General features: G+C 36.6%; 1 protein-coding gene across 10 annotated transcripts in view; it reads left to right on the top strand.

The window, feature by feature from the left end:
• The window catches only part of NOL4 (nucleolar protein 4), a 426,082-nt gene that overhangs the window by 357,710 nt on the left and 44,892 nt on the right, over window positions 1-23,480 (top strand). The window contains exon 11 of one of the 10 annotated variants that reach the window (XR_002147623.3): window positions 10,443-10,532. The exons of the other annotated variants lie outside the window; for them this stretch is intronic. The gene's annotated coding sequence lies outside the window, so the exon portion shown is untranslated. The remainder of the gene's footprint in view (window positions 1-10,442; window positions 10,533-23,480) is intronic. 10 annotated transcript variants of the gene reach the window in all.

Here is a 23,480-nt window from a genome sequence, read left to right as displayed (position 1 = left end):
GCTTCCGCGTAATCTCCGTTGAATCCTTACACAGTCCTCTGAAGATATGTTTTGCAATTTTGTGGAAAACTTAATTGAACCTGCCCCAATTAAAAAAAAATAATAATGCCCAGACACCACTTGCCTTTTTCCTAGCATGATTGAAACCTATTTTGTGAGGCTCAGAGAGATGAAGTGATTTTCCCAAGGTCTCTCCTTAATAAAGGGAGGAGCCAGGATCGGAGCACAGGCTTTCTGACATCAGAGGCCACATTGTAAACCACTGAGCTAACAATCTGTGCAAAGGAAGCAAGTACTAAAGTATGTGATATCCTTAGGTATGAACTAATCTACTTTTTGTCTCCAGAAACACTCCCATTCTGGACATTTTATATAATGAATGGATCATACAGTATGTGGTCTTTTATGTCAGACATCTTTCATTTAGCATGATGGTTTAAAGGTCCATCTACATTATAATATGTATCAATACTTCATTCTTTTTTATTGCCAAATAATGTTCCATTCTGTGGCCATGCCATATGCTGTTTAGCCATTCATCAACTCATGGGGACTAGGATTTTTCTCACTTTGGGGCTCCTACGAATAACGCTGTAAACATTTATGTACAAGTTTGTGTATATATGTTATGATTCTTTTGGGTATATACCTACAAGAGGAATTGCTGGTTTATTCGTATGGCAACGCTATGATTAACATTTTGAGGAAATAACTCAAAATGAGATAGATGTCTTTTCATTTATTATCAATCTTTAAAATTTTTTCTTAACTATGTCTTGTCATGCTTACACTACAAGCTTTATACTTCTTTGATTGCTGTTTCCTTTTGTGATGCTATTGTAGATGGAATGCTTTCCTTAAAATATTATTCTATATCTTTTCTATTTTTGGAGAGTGGGTAAAGTAGTAGTATTAATCATTTAAATGTTTGATAGAGTTGAAGAGTGATGATATCTGTGCCTGGGTTTTTCTGAGAGGTTTTCAATCACTAACTCTCTTATTATAGGTTCACTTATATTGTCTCTTTCTTCTTGAGTCAGGTAGTTTGTGTATTTCCAGAAATTTGTCCATTTCAACTGAATTATCTAATTTATTGACACAATTATTCATAGGATTCCTTTGTAATCCTTTTTTTTTTCATAAGGTCAGTAGTGGTGTTCCCTCTCTAATTTCTGATTCTGGTTACTTGAGTGTTCTCACCTTTCTTCTTGGTCACTCTAGCTAAAGTCATGTCTGTTTTCTTCATCTTTTCAAAGAACAGCTTTGGGCTTTATTTATCTTCTGTATTTTTTTCTATTCTCTATTTCATTGATTTTTTTACTCCTATACTTATTATTTCTTTCATTTTGCTTACATTAAGTGTAGTTTGTGCTTATTTTCCAGTGTCTTCAGCAGAAAAGTTAAGACATTTATTTTTTTCTTCTTTATATATAGCCATATTGTGTTTTTGTCTTCATTTACCTTAAAATGTTTTCTAATTTATTTTTTCATTTCTTCTTTGTCCCACTGGTTATTTAGGAATATTTTCTTTCATCACCATATATTTATACATTTCCCAATTTTTCTTAATGATTTCTACTTTTATTCCATTGTGACTGGAAAGCATACTTTATAGATTTCAGTCCTCAAGTTAAAAGTTTGTTTTATGACCCACATTGTGATCTGTCCTAAAGGATGTTCCATGTTTACCTAAGAATGATGTGTATTCTGCTAAACACAGAATATTTAGCACCCCATCTGTGGTGGGGTCTTTGTAAATGTATATTATATCTAGTTGGTTTATAGTGTTGTTCAAGTTTTCTATATTCTTATTGATCATCTGCCTAGTTATAATATCCATTATTGAAAGGTTATTGATGGGGCGCCTGGGTGGCGCAGTCGGTTAAGCGACCGACTTCAGCCAGGTCACGATCTCGCGGTCCGTGAGTTCGAGCCCCGCGTCGGGCTCTGGGCTGATGGCTCAGAGCCTGGAGCCTGTTTCCGATTCTGTGTCTCCCTCTCTCTCTGCCCCTCCCCGTTCATGCTCTGTCTCTCTCTGTCCCAAAAATAAATAAATGTTGAAAAAAAAATTTTTGAAAGGTTATTGAAATCTTCCACTATTATTATTGAATTGTTTACCTTCATTTCTAACAGCCTTTCATTTATTTTGGGACTCTGTCATTGTGTGTGTGTGTGCGTGTGTGTGTGTGTGTGTGTGTGTGTATATATATATATGTATATATATTGTTTTTGTTATATATTATTAATGAATTGACTCTCTTATCATTATAAAATATCCCTCTTTATCTCTAGTAACTTTTTTAATGTTTATATTTGAGAGAGAGTACACCCATGCGTGAGCAGCAGAGGGGCAGAGAGAGAGAGAATCTCACACAGGCCCCATGCTGTCAGCACAGAGCCTGACTCAGGGCTCAATCTCACCAACCTGACCTGAGCCGAAATCAAAAGTTGGATGCTTAACCAACTGAGCCACCCAGGCGCCCCTCTAGCAACTTCTTATATCTATGTTGCCTAATATTAGTTACTTCTGTAACACCAGAAAAAGGCAATGGTGACTTGGATTATAGGTAGTGGTAGTACTGAAAATGAAGAGAAGTGGGCAAAATTTTGGACATGGAAGTGACATATAAAAGAATGCAGGACAAATTGAATATTGCTTATTACCTCTACTCAAATACAACCAAAATAATTTACATTTGCTTCCTAAATGGCTATGTAATTTTGGAAACCCAATGCCAAGTGAAAATGTGGAGCCTCTTATTTAAAAATTAATATCAAGATGTTAATAACAGAGCATTAGACAAAGCATGGTTAGTTTTTTGGTTATTGTGTGTGTGTGTGTGTGTGTGTGTGTGTGTGTGTGTGTGTGTGTGTTTTCATTGTTTGTTTTGCTCTGTTTTGTTTTTGAGAGAGAGAGAGAAAGCCTGCATGTGCACATGGAAGAGGGGAAGTGAGAGAAGGAGAAAGAGAATCTTAAGTGGGCTCCACACTTACCATGGAGCCTGATGTGGGGCTTGATCTCACAACTCTGAGATCATGACCTGAGCCGAAATCAAGAGTGAGATGCTTAACTGACTGAGCCAGCCAGGCACCCCACATGGGACTCTTCTGAGCACGGGATGTTGTGAAACACATACATCCCCACTTTGTTCCTTTGATTTACTTAGCAAATTGGATGAACACTGTGTTTTCATAAAAATGGCAGATAGTTACTGGCGGGAAGAAAGATAATATATGCAAAGATGGAAAAGATTAAAGATACAAGTGAGGATATTTTGAGTTTTTTGAGGAGAGGAGAAAACAGGCAACTGCCAATTGTGAATAAATACTGAAAAGGAATTTAAAGGAAAAAATTGCTATGAGTTATTAATGAGCAATGATCCAAAAAGAAAAAAAATTGGTTCTTCTTGGCTCTATGGCTCTCTTTCTTTTTAGGAAAATGATGTTATCTAGCCCTTTTATGCCTCAAGGTTCACCCACCTGAACTTTTCTTTGACCTGCCCTTTTCGCCCCTATGTCCCTCATTTACTAGTCATCTTTTAAATCCTGAACTCAGAGCCTGGATAAAATGTGGTCATAATTTTCCTAGCATCCTGAGTTTGTCCTTTGAAGGAGGTACCACAGCGTATGGCCATATACACACACTACATGCCCCTACACACATTCACACACATATGTCATCATACTACGTTGGTATCCATTCCTCAGTTTTATTGCTCAGTGCTACTTAAAAGCCACATAGGGAATCTGGTATAGATCCTCCATATGCCACCATGTAAGTGGTTAGAAAGCAGGTTTGATAAATTAGCAGTTTAAATGTAGGTATTGTAATACTATGGTGAGGTTTACCTTGTATGTAAGTTACCCCCCAAAACCTATCATAGCGTGAAAGGTCTAAAGGGACCTGAGAAATAATTGGATAGCGACCTCTGTTTTTTAAAGGCTATAGAGAAAGAAACAGGCCAGGAAAGTTAGGTACCTTGCTCAAAGTGACACAAGCTGACTTTTTGGTTATTTAGTTCATATGTCTTTTGGTTTTTATGTATCGATATAACGATCTACTGAGGACACAGCAAAGGACAATGCTGAACAATCCAGACTGTGTACTGCAGCAAAGAAACAGGACTAACAGAATAACCAGTGTGGCGTGCAACATGCCAACGTTCAAATGGGTGGCTTTCTTTGAACATTGGCTTTGGGATGAGTGTAGGGGAGTTTAAGAAAGAAAGAAAGCAAGCAAGAAAAGAGGCAAAAGACTAGTCTTGATAAATAACAGCTTCAGGCTCCAGCCAAAGAGAATTTCTCTACCTCACATTTGAAAAATGACTCTAGCTATAGTAACAGTAGCACCACAAATGGCTAATTACAGTTGTGAAGGAGCTCTCATTACTGGTTTTCAAAAGTCCATACTACCTGTAACACTGGCAGTGGCTACTGCTATTTTGATAGTGCTTGGCTTTTGCTTGTTTTTATCACAGAAAGGCATCTTGATTGGTCAGGCCCACAATTTCCTTTATCTGGGAACTTTCTTCATAAATTCTGGAAACCCCAAACGTTCTGTCTTCTAAACACGGTATTATCTTTAGCTTCTTGCTTCATTTTTAAGACATCGGAATAGTCATTCCCTGTAACAGATTTGGAGCGATGGAGAAAGGATCTATATACATATACATAAATCTTGAGAGCTAAAAAGGACATAGCAGAAGATTAGCATTGTATGAGATGGAGCATCACATCTGATGGCTGAGAACTCCAGTTAATCTAAGTTTGAGAATTCTTGATTTGGGGATTTGTAGAGATCTTCTGAAAAGTGTAGAATGGAGCAGCTACTTTCAAGAGACCTAAATGAATTAGCTACACATCTGAGTTTCTTTTTTGTAATGTTTATTTATTTTTGAGAGAGAGAGAAAGAGTGAGTGTACCAGCAGAGGGGCAGAGAGCGAGACACCGAATCTGAAGCAGGCTCTAGGCTCCGCACTGTCAGCACAGAACACGACACGGGGCTCGAACCCACAAACTGTGAGATCATGACCTGAGCCGAAGTTGGACGCTTAACCTACTAAGCCACCCAGGCAACCCACTGTACCTCTGAATTTCTAAGGCAGATGAAGACAATAAGAATTTAAACCATTAACTGGGAAGCATGATGTGCGTAGGCAGCCTAAATAGGAAGGTGAAGATTGAAGGAGACAGATGTTTGTGAAACCTTTTAAACTAATACAATAAGAACACAAACCTTATACATTGTACCATGTTCAAGAAGACTGGGAGAGCAGAAAGATGAGAAAGAATACCCTCATGGCATTTGGACTTAATTTAATAGTAGTTTTGGGTCCTTATTTTCAAGTCACTGTAAATAGGTACTTTCTTAATCTGTTCAAGCTGCTATAACAAAAATACCATAAACCGGGCAACTCAAACAAAAAACATGTATTTCCCAGAGTTCTGGATGCTATGAAGTCCAAGACCACAGTGCTGGCAGATTTGTTATCTGGTGAAAACCTACTTCCTGGTTCATAGCTGGCCATCTTTTCACTGTGTCCCCCCATGGTAAGAAGGAGTGAGAGAGGTCTCTGGTGTCTCCCTTATAAGGGCACTACTCCCACTCATGAGGGCTGCACCCTCACAAAGGTCCTACCTCCAAATACCGTCACACTGGGGATTAGATTTCAATATATGAATTTTGAGAGGATGGCAAACATTCAGTCCACGGCAGGCACTTTAAGAGAAACAAAGTTCAATAAGAATCACTGATCTCAGGGAACTTACAGATCAAAATGAGAAAAAATATTTTTTTCTTTTCCCATCTAAACATCAGAATCCTTTAAGATTCTGATTGAATAGTACTTCCTCTGGGAAACTTGACTGTACCTTGCCACCTTGTGGCCCTTTGGGAGAGTAAATTATCCTCCTGGATATGTCTCTATTCTAGCACTGTACTTTTTTTTTTTTTAAGTTTATTTATTTTGAGAGAGAGAGAGAGAGCTCAAACATGGGAGGGGGCAGAGAGAAAGGAGAGAGAGCGAATCCCAAGCAGGCTCAGTGCTTGTCAGCACAGAGCCTGAGACAGGGCTCGATTTCCCAAACCTGGAGATCATGACCTGAGCCGAAATCAAGAGTCAGACGCTTAACCGACTGAGCCACCCAGGTGCCCCCAGCACTGTACTTGAAAGCAGAAATTCTGTCTTGCTCACGATTACATCCCCTGAATAAATATAATAAGTGCTCAACCATTTTGGCTTAATGAATAATAGATTTTTAAAAATAGAACATGTAGTGCCAAAAGTGAGAAAGGTATAAAGAGAATTATTTATTGGATGGCAGGGGTGAAGGGTTTATTTTAGATAAAGCAAAGGAATCTGAGGCAAAAAGAAAGACTATACTGAATTTGAAGATTCTATGGGTAAAGGAGGAAGCCTCCAAGAAGTTTTATAAACTTCTGCTTTATTTTGAATACAGTAGCAACAGGAAAAGCTGGCCCCTGTTGGAGACTTCCATTGCAAGGAAAGGATGCCCTTCAAATCCTTTGTTAGCCAACCTCCATTTGTTTAGAGCTGGCAAGGGTCTGCACCCAGTGATCCAAATTTTCAAGTTGGAGTGTTATCCAAATGACAGCAGTTACAATTTGTGTAAAGAATTTATTCAAATTATCAAACTGAAATGAGAAGCAAGCAAGCAGCCAATCCTCCCGTTATTATCAAATCCAATTACATAGGACTTTGGAATGCTTTCTTTCTATCCGGAAGTTCACATTGAGCTGTCTAAAGAGGGCAATTGTAGTTTGCTGCAGTTATCCATTGGATCTCTTGAGTCTAAATTATATGCATAATGCATAAGTTAACTACTGATGTTTCCTCTCCACAAACTCCGTCAGGCAGACTTTTCAATTTGTTTTTCAACTCTGATATAAACTGGGCTGATATACAGACCGAAATTTAACAAGACCAAATTGTAGTAATAATGGCCATAATAACTAACATTTGTGTCGTAATTTCTAGTTTGCCCGAATCTTTACATCCATTATCTTCTTTGCTCCTCACTAATATTCAGGGTTGTTGGCCATAAAGATGCTTTGGATCAGAACCTATAATTATGAGTCTAAGGAAGCTCGGCCATAAGATTCACCACATTCTAGAGCTCATTGATAGTGATACGACTGACTTTGTGTATGGATAGTGATATCCCTAGGCATCAACATTCTGAACGTCACTCTTCATCTGAAATTTTCAGAGGAATACTTCTATTCATGTACAGTCTTGACTTCTCATCTGTCATTCACTCTTCAATCCACTGTAGCTGGCTCCTCCCCACCATTTTGCTGAAACTGGTCAGGGAAAATTTGTCAATGATTCCACTTATTGTCAAACTATAGGTGATTTTTGTTTTACTGGATTTCCTGGCTATATTTAAATGTGTTGATGTTTAGAGCTTTGAAACATCCACTCTCTTGGCTTCTGTGATAATACACTCTCATTTCACTTTGCTCCTCAGATAATTCTTCTCCTGCCACATTCCTGGGCTTTCTCTCTCTCTCCTCATGCCCTCCACACTGGGATTCTCCTAGCCTCCTGCTCTTGTCCCTTTAACCCTCTTATTCTGCACACTGCTCAAAAGGAAGCCGACTAGCTCTTAGGGTTTTAGAATATGCTAAGAGTGGCATATCTCACCCATGTTTTGCCCTGATCTTCAGATTTTATATCTGGTTATCTACCAGGTAGCTTGATCTAGATATCCCAAGAAAACTCATATTCAATTACTTTAAAGTAAATTCTTCATATCAACACCTACTGTTGCCTGTCTTATGGGGTTATCTCATGCAGGAATGCCTTCCTCTTCACCTGACTCATATCAGTTATTATGTTCTCTATGATAATTTTCTAGTTGCCTCCTCCATTAAGTTTTCTTCCTGTATGTTCCCATGATACCCTGGGCATGCCTCTTATTTAACCAGTTACCTGCTTTTCTCTATACTGGACTGTGCACAGTTTGAGGGCAGGAAAGGTGACTTTTTTTGACTCTCATATCACCAGTGTTGATAGATAACTGGCTTATATTCATGTTCAATGAATACTAGATGGATAAATGAATGATTCATAAAGGAATTGTTCCAATAAAATACTGTACCACTTTTGAGAACTTAATTAAATCTAACTGAGCACAGTAACAATCAGTTGAGGATGTCTTCTTACAGTTCTCTTTTTCTCTTAATACCTTGAAAAGCACAATAATGGAAGAAGAGAAGTGTTTCGGATCAAACATTTAAGACAGATGTTTTGGAATACATAAATTCTGTTTTACACTGTATTCAGCTTTAAGTCCTCTGACTCAAGAGAGAAATCTTACATAGTTACTATGTAGAAATCTACTATGTAGAAATCTACATAGTTACCTGGGGAACCGTTTTTACCTTTACCTTATCCTCTTTATAACCTCTTCTGGTTCACTAGCCATATGCAAAGTAGTGTGGAGGCATGGGGAGGGATCCCTCATCATCCTGCTCCAGAAGGTCAGCTGGGGGTTTGTGTTGTGTGAAAAATACATAAGATCTATTATGTAGAATTGTGTAGATAATGATTTTACAAAGTAGAGCCTAAAAGGGACTCACAGAGGTTAAGCCATCCCCTATGGTTAATTTGTATGTCATTTACACAATGGAAAGATCTACATGATGATAACATATGTGAAAAAAGATGACGATGTGATCTAATTAAAGTCAACATAGTTGGGATTATGCAGTTATTATACCTCAGTAGATTCCAATAAACCTCAGTTAGTTTTCAATGCACATTCTATGGCCCATAGTGGAGACTTCGTTTGTATCTGGAGATTGTGCCATCGGGGTGTCCAACTTGTGGCTCTCTATTCTTAGAAAGCCCATTTCTTCCGTGTGAATTCCTCTGATGACCTGTCTTGATTAGTATATTTTCCTCTCTTAAATTCTACTCTTTTCTGTCCTTATTTTGATTGCTTTTCTTTTCTTATAAATATAAGTTTCTCCACTTCTGTACTATCCAGTACAGCAGCCATTAACCACATATGACTATTGAAACTGAAATTAATTAAAATTGACTAAAATTTAAAATTCAGTTTCTCAGTCACAGCAGGACACATTTCAAGTGCTCAGCTGCCAAAGAGGTGGGTGGGTACTATATTGAATTGAACATTTCCATCACCACAAAAAGTTCTATTGGAAGAAAAAAAAGTTCTGTTGGATAGTGCTGATTCCAGACACTACTCTTCTTACCTTACACCATTACACTGACCTTTGGATGGTTTTATTACTTCAGAACTTTTTCTACATTTATTCCATTAAGCTCCTTGCATTTAATTATATATGTGTTTTTCTCTCAATAAAATGAGTGAGGTCAATGAATAGCTTTATGGAAACTTAAATGGTGATTCTTAAATAGTAATGCTTTTCATTCAAACTTCTCAGCCTTTAATTAACTTTGTAGCTATATAGGGGCTCCAAGAAGAGCTACTAAGTTGTACCATAGGTGTTGAAAACTTCTTTGGTAGAGGCTGGCGTTGCTTTAAAACTAGAAACAAAACCAATTTTAAAAGAATTTCATTGTGACAGAATTTCAAATCGTGTGCCATCTAGAGAAAACAAGACCAAACTGAAAATGTTTGAAATGCCACTGAGTTCATTCTATTTTTCCAGCTTTTCCCACATGGACCATGATAATAACCTAGAACTCAGGTGAAACTATGGAAGATTTACACACATATGTACTGAGATAACATAGAGCTTCAGAGAGACGATGCTTATCTGTAAACTTTAATGATTGGAAATTATGTTAATCAGTTGGAAAAAATGGAAGGGAAATTATAGGAATTGTCTGCAAAATAAATGGAAGCAGCTTTCAGTTTATCTGACTGAGCCCTCAAATCTTCCACCAGGTTATTGTGAGGTCAGGGAGCCACGGAGAAAGGGCTCTAAAAGAAAGGAGCGGCCCTGTGCTTTCCCTGGACTACCAAGCATATGTAACTGGTTTTACAGGTCAATATTGATCAGGCTTTCTGGCAGCAGGTTCTTAAAAGCCCAGTAAAATGGGTCTTTATTTACTCTTTAGATCCTCTTTTTGTTTTGTGTTTTTGTGTTTGTGCCTCCTCACCGAAGGGAAGGAATGAAAAGGCGACTCATTAGAATTCTGGGACCTTTCTCTAGGATACAGTTCAGGGCTGTCCAGGTGTTATGAGTGCATAATGGTTGGTTTGGCTTGTTTTCCTTCTACAACCTCCTCTGAACTTTGTCATGTCCTCTGGGAATCTGTCTACACAAACCGGTTAAATTTTACTGGCGTCACCAGCCCGCTGCTACTCAGGAAGGAGCTCTTTGGGGAGTTCAGAATGTTCTACTTTTCTAGGAAGTCAGAAATATCACTCTCTGTATGAAAATTGAATTAGCCATTTTCTACATTCCTCTTTCCTGGGTTCAGGTACTGATGCACCTTCCTGAAATAGGCACCAGGCTGCTCCCCTGCCTCAGTAGAGATCTTGAGTCTGTCTGCCTGAATCACTCCAAGAGGGTAGGAAGGCCAGAGTTGCCTTATTTTTTTCTCTTTCATGTTAACAAATTTCAAATGCCAAATATGATTACAATTACAATGCTAATATTTTCCTTTTGTGGTTTCAAGGCACACAGTCATTTTAAATGACATTTGGTTCTTGGCTAACATACAAATGCTTCTTCTGAGAGCCCTGCTTCCATCCACATATAGTTTCTGGAACTAGTGGAAGTATGTGGGTCCACAGAGTGAAAGCTGCCTTGTGTCATTGTTTGGTCCACTCACTCAAGTTCAGAATTAACAAATGATTAATGCGTGGTGACTAACATTCTGGCCAATATCTCAGTGGCCTCGGGGAAAAACAAATTGTATCTGGTGATTTAAACTCATTAGGGAATGATCCTCTTGAGTACAGTAGTCCCTCCTTATCCACAGGGGATATTTCCAAGACCCCTAAGAGATGCCTGAAATTATGAATAGTTCTAAACCCTAGATGTACTATGTATTTTCCTCTATTACATACCTATGATAAAATTTAATTTATAAATTATGTTTTTAAGTGTATGTATTTATAAATTTAGTAATTTATAAATTAGGCATAGTAAATAACAATAACTAATGAAATAAAATAATTATACAATATACTGTAATAAGTGTTACATGAATGGGGTTGCTCTCTTACCCTTTTTGTGATGGTTTGAGATGATAAAATGCCTATGTGATGAGATGAAGTGAGGTGAATGACACTGGCATTATGACATTAGCATTAAGTTACTATTGACCTTCAGACTATACCTCAAAAGGAGGATCATCTCTTTCTGGATGAAACTGATTCCAGGTAACTGAAACCCTAGAAAGGGAAACCATGGATAAGGAAGAACTGCTGTACTCTGAATGTATCTAAAAGCAATTTTTACACTACTTAAATTTAGAAATTTTTTTCTGGTTCCTATTTCTGGCAATATAAGTGACTCTATTGTTTCTTGGGGCAATATTGTAAAAATAAACATTTTTTTTTGTTTTAATTCTGGTATAACGTAACATAGTGTTATATTAGTTTCAGGTGTACAATGTAGTGAGTTGTCAGTGCTCTATATTCAGTGCTCATCACTGTAAGTGTACTTTTAAACCCTTTCACCTATTTAACCCATCCCCCCACCCACCTCCCCTTGGGAACCATCTGTTTGTTCTCTATATTTGAGAGACTTTTTTTTGTTTGTCTCTTTTATTCTTAGTTTCTTTTGTTTCTTAAATCCACATATGAGTGAAATCATATGGTATTGTATTACACTGACTTATTTCACTTAGCATTGTATCCTTTAGTTCCATCCATGTATTGCAAATAGCATGGCAAGATTTCATTCTTTTTTTATGACTGAGTAATATTCCATTATACGCACACTTACACATATCCGTGGATACCTGGGCTGCTTCCATACGTAGTCTGGCTATTGCAAATTATGTGGCAATAAATGTAGAGGTGCCCGTATCCCTTTGAATTAGTGTTTTTGTATTTTTTTTCATAAATACCAAGGAGAGTGATTACTGGATCATAGGGTAATTCTATTTTTAACTTTCTGAGGAAGTTCCCTACTGTTTTCCACAGTGGCTGCACCAGTTTGCATTCCCACCAACAGTGCAAGAGGGTTCCTTTTTTCCACATCCTTGCCAACATTTGTTGGTTCTTGTGTTACTGAGTCTAGCCATTCTTACAGGTGGGAAAAAAGGCCTCATTGTCTTTTTGATTTACATTACCCAGATGATGAGTGATGTTGAGCATCTTTTCATGTGTATCTTGGCTATCTGTATGTATTCTTTGGAGGAATGTCTGTTCATGCCTTCTGCCCATTTTTTAATTGGAGTGCCTTTTGGTGTTGTATAAGTTCTTCTATATTTTTTATACTAACCCTTTATTGGATATGTCATTTGCAAATATCTTCTCCAATTCAGTAGGTTGTCTTTTAGCTTTGTTGATTGTTGCCTTTGGTGTACAGAAGCTTTTTATTTTGATGTCATCCTAATAGTTTATTTTTGCTTTTGTTTCCCTTGCCTCAGGAGACCTAGTTAGAAAAACACCGCTATGACTGATGTCAGAGAAATTACTGCCTAAGTTCTCTTCTAGGATTTTTATAGTTTCAGGTCTCACAATGGGGACTCTAATCCATTTTGAGGTTATTTTTGCATATGGTATAAGGAAATGGTCCAGGTTTCCCAACACCATTTGTTGTTGTTTTTTTGTTTTGTTTTATTTTTTTAGATTTATTTATTTTGGCGGGGGGAGGAATTCCAAACAATGAGTCAACAATGCCATATTCAGCTTCGCACAGACAGCACAGATCCCAACATGGTGCTCAGTCTCCCAAACAGTGAGATCATGACCTGAGCCAAAACCAAGAGTTGATCACTTAACTGACTGAACCACCCAGGTCCCCCCTAATAACATTTGCTAAAGAGACCTTTTCCCATTGTCTATTTTTGCCTCCTTTGTTGAAGATTAATTGACCGTACAATCATGGGTTTATGTCTGGGTTCTCTATTCTGTCCCATTGATCTATGTGTCTTTTTTTTTTTTTTTTTGTACCAGTACCATACAGCTTTGGTTACTATAGCTTTGTTGTATATCTTGATATCTGGTATTGTGATATCTCCACTTTCATTCTTCTTTTTCAAGATAATTTTGACTATTCCTGGTCTTTTTTGATTCCCTACAAATTTGAGGAGTATTTTTTCTAGTTCTGTGAAAAATGCTATTCGTATTTTGGTAAGGATTGGATTAAAACTGCAGTTTGTTTTGGGTAGTTTGGACAGTTGAACAATATTTGTTCTCCAAAATCATGAGCATGGAATATGTTTCCATTTGTGTCATCTTCAGTTTCTATTATCAATGTTTTAAAGTTTTCAGAATACAAGTTAAGTTTATTCCTAAGTATATCATTATTTTTGGTGCAGTTGTAAATGGGACTGTTTTCTTAATTTTTTATTCTGCTACTTCATTATTAGGATCTAGAAATGCAACAGATTTCATATATTGATTCAGTATCCTTACTGAATTCATTTGTCACATCTAGAAGTTTTTTGGTGGAGTCTCTAGGGGTTTTTTTTTTATATACAATTATCAGTTCATCTGCAAAGAGTGACGGTTTTACTCCTTCCTTACAAATTTGGATGTTTTTCTATTTATTTTCCTTGTTTGATTTCTGCAGCTAGGACATCGATTACTGTGTTGAATAAAAGTAGTGAAAGTAGACATCCTTCTCTTGTTACTGACCTTAGGGGAAAACATCTGTTTTTCAGTATTGAGTACAATGTTAGCTGTGGGTTTTTCATATATGGCCTTTATTATGTTCAGGTATGTTCCCTCTAAATGTATTTGGTTGAGGGTTTTATCATAAATGGGTGTTTTACTTTGTCAAATGCTTTTCTGCACCTATTTGAAATGATCATATGGTTTTTATACTGTCTCTTGTTGATGTATCCCATTGATTGATTTTGAATATTGAACTAGCCTTACAACCATGGAGTAAATCCTACCTGATCGTAGTGAATGTTTTTTTTTAATGTATTGTTGGCTTTAGTTTGCAAATATTTTGTGGAGGATTTTTATGTTCACCAGAATTATTGGCCTCTGGGTCTCTTTTTTTGCAGTGTCTTTATCTGGTTTTGGTATTAGGGTAATGCTCGTCTGGAAGGTTTCCTTTCTCTTCTATTTTTTGGAGTTGTTTCAGAAGAATAAGTGTTAACTCTTCTTTAAATGTTTGGCAGAATTCACCTGTGTCTGGTCTTGGACTTTTGTTTGTTGGGAGTTTTCTTTTATTACTGATTCAATTTCATTGCTGGTAATTGGTGTGTTCAAATTGCTATTTCTTCCTATTTCAGTTTAGGAATTTATCCATTTCTTCTAGGTTGTCAAATTTGTTGGCATATAATTTTCAGGATATATTCTTATTATCCTTTGTATTTCTGTGGTGTCCATTGTTAATTCTTCTCTTTCATTTCTGACTTTGTTTGAGTCCTCTACTTTTGATGAATGTCCTAAAATTTGTTAGCTTTGTTGATCTTTTCAAAACCTAGCTCCTGGTTTCATTAATTCATTCTATTGTTTTTTTTTTCAGTTTCTATTTATTTCTTTCTATTCTAAAATTTATTATTTCCTTCCTTCTACTGGTGTGGGTGTTGTTCTTTTCCTAGCTCCTGTAGGTGTAAGGTTAAGTTGTTTGAGATGTTTCTTCCTTCTTGAAGTAGGCTTGTATTTCTATCAACTTCCCTCTTAGAATGGCTTTTACTGCATCTCAACAATTTTGGTCTCTTGTACTTTCATTTTTATTTATGTACTTTTGGATTTCTTCTTTGATTTCTTGGTTGACCCATTCATTTTTCAGTTGCATGTTATTTAACCTCCATATATTTGTGTTCTTTCCAGATTTTTTCTTGTAGTTTATTTCAAGTTTCATAGCATTGTGGTTAGAAAAGAACATGAAATGAGTTTTATCTTTTTGAATTTATTGAGACTTGTTTTGTGTCCTAACATATGATTTGTTCTGGAGAATGTTCTGTGTTTGCTGTTTTAGGATGGAATGTTTTTAATATATCTGTTAGATCTATCTGGTCCAATGTGTCAATCCAAGCCACTATTTACTTGTTAATTTTCTGTTTCATTAATGTAAATGGGTGTTAAAGTCCCCTAATATTATTGTATTACTACTGATTACTTTCTTTATGTTTGAATAGTATTTTCTTGTTGCATATTTCCTTTATTATATAATGCCTTTCTTTGTCTTTTGTTACAGTCTTTGTTTTAAAGTCTGTTTTGTCTGATACAAGTTTCCCTACCCCAGCTTTCTTTCCACTTCCATTTGCATGATAAATGCTTTTCCATCCCTTCACTTTCAACGTGCAAGTGTCTTTAGGTCTGAAATGAGTCTCTTGTAGGTAGCATATAAACCGGTCTTGGTTTTTTTATCCATTCTGTTCACCCTACATCTTTTGATTGGAGCATTTAGTCCATTTACATTCAAAGTAATTATTGATAGATACATATATATTGCCATATTGTTACTTGTTTTATGGTTGTTTTTGTAGTTCTTTTGTTCCTTTCTTCTCTTTCATGGTTTGTTGACTAGTAATATGCTTGGATGCCTTGCTCTTTAATGTTTGCACATCTATTACTGGTTTTTGATTTGTGGTTACCATTAAATTTACAAATAACATATTATGCATATAGCAGTCTATATTAAGCTGATGGTGACTTAAGTTTGAGCCCACTCTAAAAGTACTAAATTTATACTCCTCTCCCCCTCAAACATTTTAGATATATGGTGTTCCACTGTATAATATGCATTTATTTCATGAATGCCTTGACTGATTTTTTAGATATACTTAAGTTTACTGGTTTTGTGCTTCCTATTTTCTTTACTCCTACTCATGATCTTTCCTCACTACTCAGAGTCAGTCTTAATAGTTCTTGTAGGGCTAGTTTGGTGGTCATGAACTCTTTTAATTTGTGTTTGTATGGGAAATTCTATATCTCTCTTTCTATTCTGATTGATAGCCTTTCTGGATAGAGTGTTCTTTTCCCTTTCAGCACTTTGAATATATCATGTGACTCCCTCTGGCCTGCAAAGTTTCTGCTGAAAAATAAGCTGATAGAAAGCTTATTTTTGAGGGGTGCCTGGGTGGCTCAGTCAGTTGAGCATCTGACTTCAGCTCAGGTCATGATCTCAGGGTTCATGGGTTCGAGCCCCACATCAGGCTCTGTGCTGACAGCTCAGAGCCTAGAGCCTGCTTCCAATTCTGTGTCTCCCTCTCTGTCTGTCCCTCTCCCCCTCATACTCTCTTTCTCTCAAAAATAAATAAACGTTAAAAAAAATTTTTTAAAGGAAAGCTTATTTTTGAAACACTTTATTTTGAAAGCGTTTTCCTTGTATGTAACTGTTTTCTCTTTCTGCTTTTAGAATTCTTTCTTTATCACTACTTTTTGCCATTTTATGTGCCTTGGTGTGGACCTCCTTGGACTGATTTTGTTGTGGGCTCTCTGTGCCTCCTGAATCTGGATTTTTGTTTCCTTCCCATATTCAAGATGTTTTCATCTGTTATTTCTTCAAATAAATTTTCTGCCCCCTTTTCTCTCTCTTCTACTTCTGGGAAACCTATAATGCAAATGTTATTACACTTGATGATTTTGCTGAGTTACCTTAATGTATTTTCATTTTTTATTATTTTTTTTCTTTTTCCTGTTCAGCTTGATTGCTTTCCATTATTATGTCCTCCAGGTCACTGATTTGTTCTTCTGCTTTTTCTAGTCTACTATGTATTCCATCCAGTGTTTTTGTTAATTGAGTTCTTCATCTCTGATTTTTTTTAATGTCTTCTATTTCTTTGTTGAGGATCTCACTGAGGTCCTCCACTCCTGTTCTCAAGTCCAGTGAGTATCTTTATGACCATTACCTTAAATTCCCTATCAGACATTTTACTTAGGCTTGTTTCATTTAGCTCTCTTGCTGTGATTTTGTCCTCTTTCATTTGGGACATATTCCTCTGGATCCTTATTTTGTCTAACTCTCTGTGTCTGTTTCTAGGTGTTAAGAAATTCAGCTACATCTCTTTCTCTTGAAAGTAATGGCCTTTTTAAGAGGTCCTATAGTGTCCTGCAGTCAATGTCCCCTATTCACCAGAACCTGATGCTTCAGAGTGGTCTCTTATGTGTGTTGTGTGCACCCTGCTATTGTGGCCGAGCCCCATTTGTCTTCATTCCAGTCACCTGCAATGACTCTTTTTGCCTATTGTGGGCAGGATTTGGTCCCTGTATTATTGTTAGGCCAGACTGAGGCCACCTTTGGCTTGAGTTCAGTCAGACCAAGCATTGTCAGATCTGCTGTAGCACCAAATTGCAGGGCCCGCTCCCTATATTCTTTCCTGTGAAGCTTTTGTTGGTGGATGTGGCCTGCAGTCTGACCAGATGTCTGCCCCCAGCCAACTGCTGGGGCTGCAGTTGGACTGCTGTGTGTGTGTGTGTATGTGTGTGTGTGTGTGTGTGTGTGTGTGTGGTTCTCTTCTCTTCTTCCTGGGATGGGAGTCACATTGGAGTATTTTGGTACCCTATGAGGCTTGTGTCACTGCTTTGGATGGTCTCTTGCCAAAAGCATGTTGGAGAGGGCATGTCCATAAGAGAATGTGGGGGTAAAGTACATGATGCCAGCAAGGTCTGCACCAGTTCACTGTGGGAGGGGACCCACAGCCCTGTGGGAATATTCCTGCCCAGGCTGAGATGGAAGGGGTGAGGCACACTGTTAGCAAGCCAGGTGGAGGGTGTTTCCACTGTGCCACCCAGGCACCTCTCTGAGTGTAGTTTTGATTCCCCTTTCCCTAATGATAAGTGATGCTGAGTATCATTTCATGTACATGTTGGCCATTTGGATGTATTCTTTGGAAAGTATCTATTTAGTTTTTCTGCCATTTTAGATGTAGATTGTTTTGTTATTGAGTTGTGTGAGTTCTTTATATATTTTAGATATTAACTGCTTATCAAATGTGTCTCACAAATACTTTCTTCCATTCTGTAGTTTCTTTTTATTTTACTGATTATTTTGCTGTATAGAACCTTTCTAATTCGATGTAGTCCTACGTGTTCATTTTTGCTATTTTTGCTTATGCTTTTTGTGTCATACCCATCACTGCATAGCCCAATGTCAAAAACTTCTTCCCTATGTCTTTTCCTAGGAGTTTTATGGCATCGGGTCTTAGATTTAAGTCTTTAATCCATTTCAAGTTAATTTTTGTAAATGATGTAATATAGGGTTCCAATCTGATTTTCCTGCATGTGGCTCTCCAGTTCCCCCAGCATTATTGGTTGGGGAGTCTATCCTTTCCCTATTGAGTGTTCTAAGCCCCCTTGTCAAATGTCAGTTAACTGTATAGGGAAGAATCTAGTTCTGAGTTCTCAATTTTGTTTTATTTGTTTATGTGCCTATTATTATGCTAGTACCATACTATTTTAATTACTACAGGTTTGTAATATACTTTGAAATCAAGAAGTACAATGCCTACAGCTTCATTCTTTCTCAAGATTGCTTGCATTATTGGGAGTCCTTTTGTGGTTCTATGCAAGTTTTAATATTCTTACTAGTTCTGTAAAAAGAAATGCCATTGGAATTTGGTAGTAATTGCATTGAATGTATAGATGGCTTTGAGTAGTATGGGCACTAACAATGTTAACTCTTCTGATCCATGAACATGGATATATTTACATTTGTTTGCATCTGCAATTTTTTTTCATCAAAGTCTTTTCATTTCCCTCGTACAGATCTTTCACTTGGTTAAATTTATTCCTAAATATTGTTTTTTTATGCTACTGTGAATGGGATAGTTTTATTTATTTTCAGATGTTTTGTTGTTAGTGTGTAGAAACACAACTGACTTCTGGATGTTGGTTTTTATATCTTGCAACTTTACTGAATTCATTTATTAGTTTCAACAGGTTTTTTTTGAGTCCTTAAGATTTTCTATATATAAGATCCTATCATCTACAAGTAATGAGAGTTTTACATCTTTCAAATTAAAAAAATAAGATTTTAGAGCGAAATAGTTAGGGGGAGTAACATATGGGGTGGGGGGGTGGAGAGAGAGAGAGAGAGAGGGAATTTTAAGCAGTCTCCACCTAAGCACTCAGCCCAGTATGGGACTCAGTCCCACGACCCTGGGATCATGACCTGACCTGAAATCAAGAGTCAGACACTCGACTAACTGAGCGACCCAGGCACCCATTTCTTTCTCATTTGTATACCTTTTATTTCTTTGCCTTGTCTAGTGGCTCTGACTAGGACTTCCAACCATGCATTGAGTAAGAGTAGTAACAGTGGGCATCCTTGTTTTGTCCCTGATCTTAGTGGAATATCTATCTATACCATTCACCATTGTGTATGATGTTAACTGTGGGTTTGTCCAATAAGGTCTTTCTAATGTTATGTTCCTTCTATACCCAATTTGTTGAGGGTTTTTATCATGAAAGGATGCTGTATTTTGTCAGATGCCTTTTCTGCATCTCTTGAGATAATCATGTGATTTTTATCTTTCATTCTGTTAATGTGATATATTGCATTTATTGATTTGCATATGTTGAACCATCATTGCATCCCAGGGTTAAATCTTGTCTGGGCATGGTATATAATCCTTTTAATATGTTGCCAAATTTGGTTTACTAATATTTTTTGAGAATTTTTGAATTTTTGAATTTCTGAATTCTCTCTTGAGAAATCAGAAATTTTGGTCTATAGTTTCCTAGTAGTGTTCTAATCTGGATGTGGCATCAGGATAATTCTTGCCTTGTACAATTAGTTTGGAAGTATTCCCACCTCTTCAATTTTTTGGAAGCATTTGTGAAGGATTTGCCTTAATTCTTCTTTAAATGTGTGGTCGAATTTCCTATGAAGCCATCTGGTCCTGGGGTTTAGGTCTTGGAGGTTTTTAATTACTGATATAATCTCCTTGCTCATTATTGGTCTATTTAGATTTTCTAGGCTGCCTTTTTCAGTCTTGGTAGGTTGTATGTTTTTAGGAATTTATTCATTTCTTCTGGGTTGTCCAGTTCTTTGGTATATACTTGTTCATAGCAGTCTCTTCTCCTATGTTTTTCTGTTTTATCAGTTTTAACTTCTCTTTCTTTTCTTTTCTTTATTTATTTAGGGTGTAGTTAGTTTGTTTTATTTAATGTTTCAAGTTGTTATTTAAATTCCAGTTAGTTAACATATAGTGTAATATTAGCTTCAGGAATAGAATTTAGTGATTCATCACTGACATATAACACCAGCTGCTCATTACAACAAATTCTGTCTTTAAAACCAATCACCCATTTAGCCCATCATCCCACCCAGCTCCCCTCCAGCAACCTTCAGTTTGTTTTCTATAGTTAAGAGTCTCTTTTATGGTTTGCCTCCCTCTCTTTTTTTTTTCTTTTCCCTATGTTAATCTGTTTTGTTTCTTAAATTCTACACCTGAGTGAAATCATATGTCATTTGTCTTTCTCTGACTCATATCACTGAGTATAATATACTCTAGCTCCATCCATTTTGTTGCAAATGGTAAGATTTCAATCCTTTGGTGGCTTAGTAATATTCCATTGTATATATGTACCACATCTTCTTTATCCACTTATCAGTCAATGGACATTTGGGCTCTTTCCATACTTTGGCTATTGTCGATAGTGCTGCAATTTATAGCAAAATCAGCATTTTTGTATTCTTTGGGTAAATAGTAATGCAATTGCTAGGTCATAGGACACTTCTGTTTTTAGGTTTTTTGAGGAACCTCCATACTGTTTTGCATTGTGGCTGCACCAGTTTGCATTCCCACCAGCAGTGCAAGAGGATTCCCATTTCTCCACATCCTCACCAATACCTGTTTCTTGTGTTGTAATTTTAGCCATTCTAACAGATTGGAGGTGGTATCTCATTATAGTTTTGATTTGTATTTCCCTGATGATGAATGATGTTGAGCATCTTCTGACTTCTCTTTCATTTCTGATTTTGAGTTCTCTTTTTTTTTTTCCTTGATGAGTCTAGCTAAAGGTTTGTCCATTTTTTTTTCTTAAAAAGGAAAACAAAAAACTCTTGGCTTTTTTCCCCTTCTGCTAACTTTGCGCTTAGTTCTTTTTCTTTTTTAAAATGTCTGTTTATTTATTTAGAGAGAGAGTGAGTGAGCAGGGGAGGGGTAGAGAGAGAAGGAGAGAGAGAATCCCAAGCAGTCTCCACATCAGCACAGAGCCTAATGCAGGGCTAGATCTCGCAACACTGATATCATGACCTGAGCTGAAATCAAGACTCAGATGTTCAGCTGACTGAGCCACCCAGAAACCTCAGTTCTTCTTTTTCTAGAGTCTTCATGTATAAAGTTAGGTTGTTCATTTATGATCTGTTTTCTTAACATATGCACATATCATTATAAACTTCCCTCTGATAACTTGTTTTACAGCATCCACAGGTTTTGATGTATTTCCTTTTTTTAATTTTTTTTTAATTTCCCTTCTGATTTCTTCTTTGACCCATGGGTTATCCAGAGGTTTGTGTTAAATTTGCACATATTTGTAGATTTTTAAGCTTTCCTCTGGATTTCTAGTTTCATACTGTTGTGATCAGAAAATATACTTCATATGATTTCAGTCTTCTTACATATGTTGAGACTTGTTTTATGTCCTATAATCTTATCTGTCCTGGAGACAATGTCATGTGAAATTGTGAAGAATGTGCATTCTACAGCTGTAGGATAGGATGTTCTGTAACTGTCAGGTCCATTTGGTATAATGTATAGTTCAAGTCCAATGTTACTTTGTTGGTTTTTTTTTTAATTTTTTTAATGTTTATGTATTTTGAGAGAGAGCGAGAGGACAGTGAGTGGAAGAGAGGCAGAGAGAGAGACACATACACACACAGGATCTGAAGCAGGCTCCAGGCTCTGAGCTGTCAGCACAGAGCCTGTCTCAGGGCTTGAACTCACAGACCACAAGATCATGACCTGAGCTGAAGTCGGCCGCTTAACCAACTGAGCCACCCAGGCACCTCATGTTGATTTTCTATCTAGATGATCTACCCAATGCTGAAATTAGGGCATTGAAGAGCCCTGTTATTACTGCATTGTCTCTTTCCAGACTTGTTAATATTTACTCAGTATATTTATATGCACTGATGTTGGTAGTTATATATTTAGAAATATACCTTTTTCATGAATTGATACCTTTATCATTATACAGTAACCATTATTGTCTCTTATTAAAATTTTTGGTTAAAGTCTATTTTGTCTGGTGTAAGTATAGCTAAACACACTTTCTTTTGGTTTCTATTTGCATTGAAATTTTTTTTTCATCCCATTACTTTGAACCTATGTATGTCCTTAAAATTCAAGTGAGTCTTGGGGGCCTCATGTAATTGGGTCTTTTTTTTTTTTTTCATCCAGCAAGTCTATGGCTTTTGATTAGTGAATTAAATCCATTTACACGCAATTATTGATATATGTGGACTTGCCAGTGACATTTTATTAATTGCTTTCTGGTTGTTTTAGATTTCCATTTTTGCTTTTTCTCTGTTTCTAACTTCCTTTGTCAATTGGTGACTTTCTGTGGTGGTTAGCTCTGTTCCCCACCCCACCCCCTTTTTTTGTCTTTAGTAATCTATTCTAGGTTTTTCCTAGAGGTTTATGTAAAACATCTCCGATAAAAGAGCCCAATTTTAAGCTTATAGCAGCCTAAATTCAGTTGCCTACAAAATCTTCATCTTATTACTCCCGTGCTTTATTTTTTTGGTAGAATTATTTATATTTTGTATTCATTAAATTAAAGTAGCTAGAATTATTTTTAATTTTAAATGGTTAAACACGATCTTATTATAGATTGACGTCTGACTGTATATTTACCTTTACCAATGTTATATACTTTCCTATGTTTTCATGTTGCTGATTAGCCTCTTGTCAGCTTAATACTCTCATATTAGAATTTTTTTCATGGCAAGTCTAGTTGTGATTAACTCCTAAGCTTTTGTTTTCATGAGGTTCTTTATTTTTCCTTCAATATCTGAAGGATAACTTCAGATAACTTCCATATAGGTAACTTCCATATAGAGTATTCTTCCATATAGAGTATTCATGCTTGGTAATTCTTTTCTTCAGTACTTTCCTAGCCTGTAGGATTTTTCCTGAGAAATCTACTGATAGCCTAGTGGAGGGTTCCTTTGTAGGTTAAAATCTTTTTTCCCTGGATTCTCTTCTATCTTTGACATTTCCCAGTTTCATTATGTTATCCTAGGTAATGTCTTTTTACATTGAGATAATAGGTTGAGGTATTATCTTTCATGAGCTTGGATGCCCAAGTTTTTCCCCAGCTTTGGGAAGTTCTCAGATATTATTTAAGTAAACTTTTTGTCCCCTTCACCCTTTTCTCTCTCTAGTATATTAATTTTTTCAATATTTGTTCTTTTGATGAAATTTCAT

Source organism: Felis catus, chromosome D3 (genome assembly GCF_018350175.1).
Source record: "Felis catus isolate Fca126 chromosome D3, F.catus_Fca126_mat1.0, whole genome shotgun sequence".
Classification (NCBI taxonomy): domain Eukaryota; kingdom Metazoa; phylum Chordata; class Mammalia; order Carnivora; family Felidae; genus Felis; species Felis catus.
This window is presented reverse-complemented; position numbering and strand designations above follow the sequence as displayed.